The sequence below is a fragment of the Alexandromys fortis genome, unplaced genomic scaffold, assembly GCF_014885135.2.
Source record: "Alexandromys fortis isolate MF-2015 unplaced genomic scaffold, M_Fortis_MF-2015_v1.1 scaffold_111, whole genome shotgun sequence".
NCBI lineage: Eukaryota > Metazoa > Chordata > Mammalia > Rodentia > Cricetidae > Alexandromys > Alexandromys fortis.
In genome coordinates, this window is record NW_026067996.1 from 3,134,895 (window position 1) to 3,147,368 (window position 12,474).

The window sequence follows — 12,474 nt, forward strand, 5'->3', positions numbered from 1 at the left end:
GGACACATGCCAAAGAGCTGGCAAGTGGACTCCTGCAAGCTTGGATGTGGTCACTAGATAGCAAGCTCATCAAGATAGATGAGCACAGATGGGAAATGATTGATGTGTGAGAGCGTGGAGACATTAGGAACACCATGGACACACTCTGGAGATGATGAGAAAGAAATACTGTAGAGAAAATTGCCCACGTTCCCTTTCTGGGTACCACAAAGTTCCACAGCCTTTTAAGTCCAGTAACTCCAAGGCAGAGAGCAGTTCTTCACATTCACTGTGCATACGCTCGTTTACGTGAAGAGCAATGAGCAGGAGGCTTTTAAAGCGTTTCTGCACACTGAACACACTGCTAACGGGCATCAACTTGCTTATCTTGTACCAGTGTGCCGAAAGAGCCCAGCTTGTGGGACTGAATCTTTACAACTCCTATTTTGCAAATGAGGATACAGAAACAATATGTCCTAAAAGCCCCAGTTCGTGCGTGATGGGAGTGTGGTGTGTGACTCATGTCCAGGTGTCCTGAGTCAAGCTCTATATATGTGTGCTCCCAGACAAGGAAGAATGTCAGGAGGATTACTTGCAAGTTCGGCATGATCATGTTCTCTCTCTCCCTCCCTCCAGCCCACCCCACTTCCCGTTCATACATATCTTTTTTTTTCTTGGTCTCTATTGTTGATTCTCTTTGTTGTAATAGGAGCGGCGGGCTACTTTCCCGGCACCCAGCCGCCCCAACGGCTAGCTTTACCTGAAATAATTACATGGAAACTGTATTCTTTTAAACACTGCCTGGCCCACTAGTTTCAGCCACTTAACCCATTTCTAATAATCTATGTAGCACCACGAGCTGGCTTACCAGGGAAGATCTTAACCTGCATCTGTCTGGAGTGGGAGAACCATGGCAACTCCCTGACTCAGCTTCTTTCTCCCAGCATTCTGTTCTGTTTACTCCACCCACCTAAGGGTGGGCCTATCAAATGGGCTAAGGCAGTTTCTTTATTAATTAACGAATGAAAGCAACAGATTAGAAAGAAGTCACTCCCACATCATCTCTTCTTGTCTTTACCTATTCCCCTTCCTCTTTAGCCTGTCTTACTTTGGATTGATGTTTACTCCAAGGTGGAAGGTGAGCTTCATTAGAAGGAAGTCACCTTAGGGTGTGTGAGTACAGCTGGGATCCCAGGGGAGACATGATAATGAGGCCTTTGCATACCCCAATGCCTGCCAGGAGGAACCATGCTCATTAGGAACAGCACACAGGGAAGAGTCTGATGACAGAGAGGTGACCTAGGTTGTTTACTCAAGGTCCCAGCTCCAGTCCTTAGAAGTCCCTCTTGGCAAGTCTCCTTCACATATCACACTCTGATATATCTGCTGGCCTTATATTCTGTGTCCTAGCAAATGTGGCTCTGTAGGCAAGGGACAATGTGTGCCCTCTTCAAAGCTGTCCACTTGGTCCAGAGCACAGTATCAGATTTTAGCTAAGGCCCCAAACATGAGGGTGAACTATATGAAGGAATCAAGTAACAATGTTAGTACCAATAATTTAAATGCCCCCTGGGATGGTTAGTGGTGACAGTTTGGCAGTGTCTGGAATCAGAGGAGGTAAATGTCTGGACATGTCTGTGATCAAGCTTCTACATTAGGTTAAGACTGTGGAAAGAGCCACCCATAAAAAGGAGACAGGGACTGAGAAGCAGCCTTCATCTCTCCCTGCTTCCTGACTGTGGATGCACTGAGCTCCCGCCATCATAACCTCCACGATGAACTCTCTGTGCGCTCAAACTCTGTGCCAAAACAAAGCCTTTCTCCCTTAAGGTGTTTGTTGGGTGTCTTTTCACAACTACAAGAATAATGCACAATCCTCATCAGGCAGGGCATTTTAAGAAGAGATTCCTGTGAAGGCCACAGTGAACCTTTGTCCCTGTTGTCACAGAAGGGATTCCACTTTGAGGGCCTACTTTGGAGTTATTAGTGGTGAGAATTCATCTGCCCAGTATTTCTCAAGTGATACCCAGGCAGAGCCCTTGGCAGGAAGGCAGCCCCACCCCCACAATCATGTGTCTTGTCTTGGGCCTGGAGAGAAGGCTCAGAGGTTGGAAGCATTGCTATTTCTCCAGAGAACACAGGTTCAATTCCCACCACCCACGTGGCAACTCACAACTGTCTGTAATCCAGCTTTAAATGATTTGACACCCTCAAACAGACATACATGTAGGCAAAACGCCAATGCACACAAGATGAAAATAAATATATCATTTTTTTAAAGACGTGTTTTGTCTTGACCCCCAAAACAAGGAGTGTGGGAAAGGTGAAGGGAAAGGCATGTAAGGAGGGACTCCCTTCTGGAAACCTCCAGTTATTTTATCCCAAATGAGACCTGGTCAAAAAGCAGGCACCAGAACTGAGACAGTGAGGTTTCTGGGAAACAATAAAAATGTGGGCTGAGTGGTCACACCAATGGCTCTCTCTCCAGTCTTAGACTGAAAATGAGAGGACATATGAGCTGACCCAGCAAGGGCCCTTCCTCTCTGCCCTGCCTCTTCCCTGGCCACACCCCAGTTCAGTAGTGAGGATAAGCAGATGGCAATCCTGGAGACATTTGTCATTAGAATGTGTAGAAGACTTCCGAGCTGTGCCTGTCCCTTTTTTTTTTTTTTTAAAGAATTTGTCATAAATTTAACAGAATCAATGAATGAGCGCCATTCTGTCTTTGGAAAAAATGCACGTAGACAGTTCTTTCCCTGAGTGCTTCTGGGATATGTGAGACTATGCCAAATACTGCTTTTGTCAAGCATCCTCCCTCAGTGCCAATCTCACCAGCCGGTGATTGGAGAGGCAGTGGTGCTGGAGACCGGGCCATTCCTGGAAGGAAGGAGGTAGCCGTTGCCTGTGCTCACGGCCGCCAACACTGGCTGTTTGAATAGGCACTTCCTCTCCGAGGGGAGTTGGTTCGTAATTTTCCTTTTGCTGCTACTGGAAGTCCTTGAATGGCAATATCACAGCTTGTACCCATTCAGGACAGGAAAATTTGACATCTGCAGATGATCTTAACATGAAGGAGGAAAAGCACAGTCCTGTGTGTCAGCTTCTAAACAGGAACCAGGGAAATAATTCCTATGGCGTACCTCATGATGTAATCATTGTACCAGAGGTTGGCCTTCAGCCAGGGAGCCTTTCCCTAGTCATTTCTGAGCCTCACTGACATTTTCAAGGCAAGGGCCCTAAGGGAAAGCAAGACTTTAAGTCCCTGAAGAGATATGTTGTTGTAACTTCATTTAAACCCAAATAAATAACTTTGTAGAAGGCGTAGCCACCTCTTGTAATGAAGCGTGCTGGAGGGGTGTGCTCTGACTGATTGGAGAGCTGGATCCCCTGAAAAGGACAGATAGATTTCACAGTTTTACAGAAGGCTCCCTAAGCAACCTAGAGTAGACTGGGGCAAAATCTGATAGGGTTTTAGGTTATCAACGTGAGTTCTTTCCAACTGATCTGAGACAAAGGATGGTCCTGTTGTTTAATTTCAGTTTGTTTGGATGGTTCTTTCTGACTCTTTCACCAGCCAATATTTTTTTTTTTAACATTTATAAAAGATAATGAGTATTCGAGGCCAGCCTGGTCTACAAGAGCTAGTTCCAGGACAGGAACCAAAAGCTATGGAGAAACCCTGTCTCGAAAAATCAAAAAAAAAAAAAAAAAATTAAAGATAATGAGTAAAAGGGAAAGAGGGAAGAGGGAGACAACAAAATATGAGCTACTGTTTTGTTTATAATGATTATGTCAAGTGCCCTCCAGTTTCTGAATTCTTTTCCTCAGGCCGGGTGCTGGTTAAACAGATAGAGTTTCTAAGAACGTGCTGCACTGCAAGCAAGGTCCGCATGGCCTCCAGGTGATCCATGGCAGTCTGGAGAAGCAGTCACTGGCAACTGCCTCGGTCTTGTATAAACAAACATTTGGAGGAAGAAAGAGAATGAATGCAATGGCCACAGCAGGGGCAAGGAGCAGAGGATGCAGCATCATGATGCCAGAGAACAAGATGAAAGGGTAGAAGATGGGGGGAGAAATCAAGATGTCACTGATAACGCATGTGTGTACGTAACAGGATGTCATTTGGTAAGGATGGCTAATAAGGATACCCGTTAAAAGATAAGTAATTAAACTGATTAATTTTTGCATAAAATGGGACACAGAAAGCTCCATTCATTATATCTAAGGGATCTATTAGCCTAAACTACACCAGATATAAAGGTGTGGTATACTTAGGTAAACCTGGAGACACTGGGCAGATAAATTATAATCTCTCCCACCCTAGTGTACACTCTTTAATGCATGTGCACACAAACACATGCAAAAACACACACACACACACACACACACACACACACACACACACTTTCTCTCTCCAAACTGCAAATTGGAAAATAGACTTGTATAAAAATGTATTTTTTCCACTAAATATTAAAGCTCATTTCCATAACACATTACAGTTAATGATTCTTGAAAGCAGATTTAGAATCAAATTTGACAATTACAAACTAAATTAGACAATTATACTAAAGCATTAGCTGAGTAAATTGTGAAACAGTTTCTTTAAAGCCGTAAGATTCGATTCTCGGGCAAGGGAGCCAAGCATTCTTTTATTTCTCTAGTGTTTTGGAAAGGAGACAGATCATTGGGTAGGTAAGACAAAAGACTGGAAATCCACAAGCATTTCAGTTTTCAGTCCAAGACAGCTGTTGGGTGACATCACCCGGTGTGCAAACAGCCCTGCTCGGAGGGAATTAGCAGACGAAAAGCTGGAGCACTTGAAACGGGCAGTTAATGTGCTTTCTCTGTCTCCTTGCATTCTCGTTAGAGATAGGCACAACTAAAAAGTGACACCGGACAGCATGTATACGGTGTAAAGACACAAGAGGAGGTTCAAGACAGCGAAACTGGCGGAGGAAGACAAGCATTTCAAGATTCAGATCATGATGCCGCCCAAAGCCGGTCTCTAAGGAAACAGCTAGAAGGGCTATTCAGCTCTCAGCTTTCTTCCAAGGAATAAAGAGCTGGCTATAGGCAAAGGAAATGCCAAGAAAATGCCGATTTCTGTCATACTAACATCTCTCTCAAGGCTGAGCCTGGACTTGGGGAGTACAAACCACCGGCTGTGGGGACCAGTCGGCCCTTGAAATTTGGTTCTTCAGGATGGGTGAGGGAACCCTGAGAGGACAGCACCACAGACACCCACTAATGAGAAAGCGTACTGACATCAGAGGCCCGGTTGCAGAGAGAAGCGAAGCCAACCTTTGCGTGGCCCCCAAGGTGAACCCGGAGAAATGAAACGCCTGGAACCAACCGTGTTTGGAAATGATTTTGCTAGAGCCAGACGGCGATTGCTAGGGTGGAAAGGAGGGAAATGAGGGGGGCGGTCCAAAGTGGGATCCTGTAAGTGAGAAGTCCCCGCAGGGGCAGATGGAAGGAGGGATGTTCGGTACCACAGCAACTGTCCTGTTTCAGACCAAACAACCTTCAAAGGCTACCTTCCTCCCAGGTGGTGGGCGGGCTAGCGTGGTTTAGGATAACCACTAATGTCTCCTGCAGCCTTAGTATGCTCCTTTCTGCATTGATAATTTTCATAGGGGCAGCTTCCTGCAAAGTAAGTAATGAATGTAAAATGACACTCTTTGGGGAGTTGTAAAGACAATCTAAGAACACGTCATTTCAGAGCTACAGACTTCACAGCCGGAGATCATTTCCATTTCATAATGTGCTTAGCCTGGAGCTTCTCAGTCTTTCTTTTTCTTTCTTTCTGTCTTTCTTCCTTTCTTTTTTTTCTTTCTTTTTTCTTTCTTTCTTCCTTTCTGTCTGTCTTTCTTTCTTTCTTTCTGTCTTTCTTTCTTTCATTTTTTCCACATTTACCCAGTTGTGTCATCATTTTACTTACCTCATTGGGGAAATCATTGTTTAAAAACTGAATATGAGTGATGAACTATTCTTCGATTTTATCTTTTGCAGGATAATATCTCTCTTCCCTCACTTCCCGTCATAGAAGAGTTTGGCCCAAAAGGGTGATGAATTGCTCCGAGTAGTTTGACAGTCCCAGAGGGAGGAACGAGAGTAAAAATAACTAGCTGATTACCAATAGGGAGCAAATTGGCCACTTGAGACCTCAGTGGTTAGAATGACAAACGAGGAAATGAAAATCCTCATCAGGGGACCAGGCTTTCTGATTAGTCCAAGGGCTGATGACTGCTGCCCAAGCGTCTCCCTCCCTGCTGCGGGATGATTTACATCTGATTGGACATCATTTTGTATTTGGGGCAGTCATTTCTAAAAGGGTGTTTGGAAGACTTTGAAGTACTTAATTACAACCAGGAGGCATTTAGGGCCATGCAGTGAAATGGAAGCTACTCCATGTTAGACTCCTTTTGTACAAAGTTCATTTACAGAAAGAGGCTGGTTGGTTTCGCCTGAGTGATATTCACCCTATTACTCCCAAAGGCAACCTGTAGTGTGGGTAATTGGTCTTAATACTAAAAAACGAAAGTGAAAAAAAAAAATAGAAGCCAGAGGAACATTCTCAGCTAAGGCTCCATATTCAAGGCAGACTCCATGTTTTCAGCCAGTATGGGGACAGCCCTTAGTAGCCAATGACTAAAACATCTGATAGTTAGGGCTCATTTGAAGAATGACCTTTTCTTTCTTTCTTTCTTTCTTCTTTTCTATTTTTTTAAACTAGTCTTCATTTAAACTGACTCATCAAGAGGTGAGGTAGAGTCAATAGCGAGCCATAAACCTGCTTGGTGGCACTAAGTGGTGGATGCAGAAAGAGACAAACAAGATCAAACACTACACCCTCCCCGCACACATGGGCATGAGCTATAAGAATTGAGAAGAAGAAAAACGGCTGGGGATTTTAAGGTGGGCAATCAAAAGAGGATCCAGGGAGAAGTCATTGCTGCTTTGAAAAAAATGCATCAAACTGTATTTCTGAAGGGGAAACATTTGATTAAGCAGCAGTACTGATTTTTTTTTTTAGTTTTACATTGTGTGTGTTTGTATGGTGTGTGTCTGGTGTGTGTGTGTGTGTGTGCATGCATGTGCGCACATGCATTGATACACAGGACACTGTATATGTGCGGAGCACAGAGGCCTCTCCGTGTGTCCATCAGTTTGAAACAGACTTCCTACTTGGAGACAGGGTCTCTCTGCAAACCTGGAGTAGGGCTAGTGGGCAGCAAACCCCAGCAATCCTCTTGTCATTGGTCACCCCCAGGGCTGTGGTTATAGACATATGTAATCACACCCCACTCTCTGTGTGAGCGTCAGGGATTTGGACTCAGGTTCTCGTGCTTGTAATGATAAGCCTTACTACTACCCACCTGTCAATCTTCCCTGTCCAGCTGCACTGACTTAGAAATAGCGTGGAGTAGAAATGTCTGTCGTGAGGAGAGTCACGTGGAGATCACAACTCTGTCGAGATGAAAATGCACACAAAAGTAGTGTGTATGTGTAAGCATGGACTTTCATTGCTGAGAAGGGGATTAGATTAGATCAGGAAAGTACCAGAAAAGTACTGCGTGTTCTGGGTAGAGCTAGGACCATTTGGAAGGTTTTCACCTCACAGAAAGCACCAGCAGAATAGTATTCTGTGGGACTTTGCCAGCAGTGAAACCCATTAGGTAGGATTTCTGATTTGATGCTTTGGTTTGAGGTCAGGGACAGAGAAGGGAAGAATGAGCTGGCATAGCACCTGATGTATAGATAGATACATTTGACAAACACACGGAACCTGAATGTGATTTCCTCGGGTTAATCCGCGACCCCCGGGTGTAATCCAGCCCTTGTAAAAGGTAGCAATGAATAATTTGAAGAGGAGCAAATTCAGACTTACAGGAACATGGGTAGGCAACCTGGGATTCTTGGGCCTGTTTCCCCTCACCTGAGCTGGTTATATGAATAGGTTTTAAGGAAGTTTTTATTTTTGTGTATTTTTCAGGGAGGAGAAGCTCCAGCACTTTTTCTGCAGATTCTCAAGGGAGTCCTTGTTCCAAGATGAGATGGGCACCAGTGACTTATGTTCATTCGGTTTAGAAGAGATAATTCTGAGATCCCGAGGAGGGACCTCCAAACCTGGACTATCTGACACTACTGTGTTATTTCCTGACGTTGCCTCCTTGTAGGAAGCCTACAGCTATTCTGTTTGACAGAATGAGAAGACAAGGAACTCATTCCTGTCAATCCAGCTTGGGATTCCTGGACAGTTAAGAAGCGTCATTGATTGGATCTTTGGTGCTGAGGAGGAAATGGCTATCCACAGAGACAAACCACTGAACGGCACTTAGTGCTCATGCCAACCTGACATGGGCAGTGAAGGTTCCTGACAGAAACCATCTGGAAATTATCCTTTCGCACACATAGCCCCTGCTTCCTTCTTTAAGTAACCACATAGAGGTGCGTCTGTTAGAGTATTGCAGGGGAGAATAACTAGACAGTGGCAGGAAAAGCATTTGGGAAGCTGATTTCTTCTGCTATTCTGGTTATCCCTCTAAACAGGCAATATTTTTGTTGAATGGGTACAATCAGCGGTTTCTTGGATTTGGCGGATTTAAAAATGGACGTGGCACAGGCCCATTGGTACATTGATGTACGGCAAGAATAATAAAAACCCAGAGACATGTTGGGGTTCAAGCTGAAGATCAGAAAAGCAAAGCAGTCAAGCACTAGAGAGACCTTTTACCTCTACCAGATCTTCATACTGAATAGGCGAAATCCTGTCTCCACAAATCCTCAGACTGCACACCACAGAGAGTTCCTGTCTCTTCTCCTTTATCCTCCTCCTTCTGCCCAGTCAAGTCGCTCCTCTCTCCATGTCTCTAGTGCTGGGATTAAAAGTGGAACCACCACCACCCGGATCTGTTTCTTGACCGATCTTTGGTAACCCAGGGTGGCCTTGAACTCACAGAGATCCGTCTGCCTCTGTCTCCTGAGTCCTGGGATTAGAGGTGTTTGCCATGACTCCCTGGCCTATATGGCTGACTAGTGTGGCTGTTTTGCCCTCTGATCTTCAGACAAGATTTATTTATTAAAACACAACTAATATACCACTATATTGATGTGAGCAGCTTTAGATAATGGACGCACCACGGATAAAGCGTCAGCATGGAGTCCAGCAGATTATAATGATACGGGACTCTTACTAATGACTCTTTGCTTACTGTATTGTGAATGAAGTTCCTAAGGAATAAAATCTTTACAATGAAATAAAATCTCAAGAAAAGGTTAGGACCTAGTAAAAACAAGTTGTGTTTTAAGAGTGTTTTCTATATTCAGCACTGTTGGCTTTCATTTGTATTTAGAGACATGTGTTACACTTACCTGGTTCATAGTCTTCAGAAATAAGAATGGACATTATACTTTAATATTAATAAGTTGCATACACAGAACTAAACACTTTTGTTGATAAAAGTTGACTATAAATGTCCATGAGTCTATTTTCTCTTTCTTAATAGTAGCATCCATGTTTAAGAAAACACTAAAGATTTTTTTAAACATTTAAAGATGTGATGAATTATAGCAATGAGAGCTATTAGGATTTCCTTTTCCCTCCATGCTCCCTCCACGTTACAATTGCTCCTAAGAAGTCATGATGTCCCTTACTTTCCACATCATGAACACCAAACTGAGAGAGGATTAAGGAGTAGGGAGGTGGTTCAGTTGGTAAAGTATTTGCAGAATAAGCATGGGGACCTAAGTTTGATTCCCAGGACCCACATAAAAGAAGTCAGGAATGATGGCATGCATTTATAATTCTAGTGCTGAGTAGGTCGAGACAGATGGATCCTGGGGCTGGCTGACCACCTGGTCTAATTTAATAGGTGAACCACAGATTCAAGTGCGAGTTCTGTCTCAAAAACCAGGGTGAATGCCTACTGAAGACTTATACCTGTGGTTGAAATTCTGGCTTCCACACATGTGCAGGCGCCTATACATATATACGCACTCAAATAAACATGCGAACCCATACCTCTCTCCGTGCACTTGAGTAGTCCAATTTGGTTCGCTTATAATGTCCTACAGGGAGCATTGTCAATAGTGATTTCGTCTCTTTCATGAGCCCCGAGCTATCTGAGAGTTCTCTATAAGGCATCAGCAGAAAAGCGGAACTTATGCATCGATAATTTCTTTCTTCTATTGACAGTAATAAGGAAAGCTGCCAACAACACCCCTCAGGGTCACCTTCCACTGAGTATCAGAATTCTTACTGTGCCCAGATGCCTAGAATTGAAGAGGAAATGAGATGTGTGAAATGAAACTCGAGCCCAGAGCAATAGCTTAATATGCTGGAGTTTATAAATAACGATATGTTTGGCTCAGCCTCCCATGCTCATATAACAGTGGGAAGGAACCAATAAATCGCCTTACAACTGTCCCATGTCAAATTCATTCTTCATGAATGCAATTGCAAGTTGTCTGAGGCCTTAGGCTGTAACCCACGTCAGGGCTCTATGGTTTTCCAAACTACCTAATCTTTGCCCTCATCACTGCTTATGTTCCAAGAGGAGCTGGCTCCAATTGTATTTATTGTGATAGTGATGTACTATTCTAAACAATTACTATTTACCATTACTAAATACAGTTCTGTATACAACAGCCCTTTTATTCCTTCCTCCTCTTCCCCCTCCTCCTTAAATGGAGGAATTTGATTCTACTGTGGTTGATTAGGACTCGCCCTGGGATCAGATTCTTATTGCAGATAATGCCAGTGAGGAAGCAAGGACATCACTATGAAGGATATAAACCATAAACTCGGCTTATCTCTACTGAATTCTCATGGACCTCTAAGAATGGGAGGATCTGCCTGTTGATGGTTTTCCCAAATAAAAGCCACCCAAGGGCATAGACGTCATGCGTCAATGCCAACAAACAATTGAAATGTCCAGGCAATAAAGAATCATTGACATTTCCATGGTAAGAGTGGCCATGCATTTGCTTTCTCTAGACCTAAGTGGGTTCAAACATCTGGAGTCACTGGGATATTTGCAATGGCATCAAATAGACCTGGATGGACGTGGGTGGTCCTTGGACTTCCCACAGGGCAGGGAACCCTGATTGCTCTTTGGGCTAACGAGGGAGGGGGACTTGATTGGAGGAGGGGGAGGGAAATGGGAGGCAGTGGCGGGGAAGAGTCAGAAATCTTTAATAAATTAATAAAAAATTTTTAAAAAAAGCCACAACATGGAAGCATCTCTAGACTCTCCCTAATTGCCTCTTTCTACCTGTGGATCAAGTTCTTGCTGCAGGGGCATTACTTCTTACAGGTCCCGTCTGGTCTTCCCCGGCTTTCAAGGTCTCTGATAGGGTGACTGTGTTCTTCAAGCCAATGCATGGACTCACAGAAGTAGGGCGTCTTCTTGACGCATCAGTCACATCTTCTTAGGAGTGTGACTTTTCACATCCAAACCCCAGGGAGCCAGCCAGTCATTCCTGAAGGAACAGATAGTTCAAGGACAGCTTGAACTGCTTCCATAAACTTGAAATCTTGATAGTGTTCCCCAAAGATCTCAGCAGGCTGCACATCTACAACCTTGAGGTTCCAAAAGTAGTTGTATAGACTGTGATGGCTGTTCTTGATTGTCAACTTGACTCCATGTGGAATTAACTAAAGCCTCTACATGGGGAACACCTGTGAGGGATTTTTTTCCCCCTGAATTTAAAGTGGAATGATCCAATTCTTACCTGGATCTTTTTTTTTTATTATTAAAGATTTCTGTCTCTTCCCCACCGTCGCCTCCCCTTTCCCTCTCCCTCCCCCAACCAAGTCCCCTTCCCTCATCAGCCCAAAGAGCAATCAGGGTTCCTGCCCTGTGGGAAGTCCAAGGACCACCCACCTCCATCCAGGTCTAGTAAGGTGAGCATCCAAACTGCCTAGGCTCCCACAAAGCCAATACGTGCAGTATGATCAAAAACCCATTGCCATTGTTCTTGAGTTCTCAGTAGTCCTCATTGTCCGCTGTGTTCAGTGAGGCTGGTTTTAACCTAGGCTTTTTCAGACCCAGGCCAGCTGGCCTTGGTGAGTTCCCGATAGAACATCCCCATTGTCTCAGTGTGTGGGTGCACACCTCGCAGTCCTGAGTTCCTTGCTCGTGCTCTCTCTCCTTCTGCTCCTGATTTGGACCTTGAGATTTCAGTCCGGTGCTCCAATGTGGGTCTCTGTCTCTGTCTCTGTCTCCTTTCATCGCCTGATGAAGGTTAATATTCAGGAGGATGCCTATATGTTTTTCTTTGGGTTCTCCTTCTTATTTAGCTTCTCTAAGAACCCGAATTATAGGCTCAATGTCTTTTATTTATGGCTAGAAATCAAATATGAGTGAGTACATCCCATGTTCCTATTTTTGGGTCTGGCTTACCTCACTCAGGATAGTGTTTTCTATTTCCATCCATTTGCCTGCAAACTTCAAGAAGTCCTTGTTTTTTACTGCTGAGTAGTACTCTAAT

The 12,474-nt window shown here is 44.1% G+C and overlaps 1 long non-coding RNA gene across 3 annotated transcripts in view; it reads left to right on the forward strand.

Moving 5' to 3' along the window:
• The window catches only part of LOC126512471 (uncharacterized), a 296,711-nt gene extending 285,799 nt beyond the window's left edge, over positions 1–10,912 (forward strand). For 2 of the 3 annotated variants that reach the window (XR_007595052.1, XR_007595050.1), the window contains one exon: positions 7,976–10,912. This is a non-coding gene — a long non-coding RNA (uncharacterized lncRNA). Of the gene's footprint in view, positions 1–3,807; positions 4,105–7,975 lie in introns of all 3 variants that reach the window. The other variant, XR_007595051.1, reaches the window with a different exon arrangement.
• Positions 10,913–12,474: the final 1,562 nt, after the last annotated feature.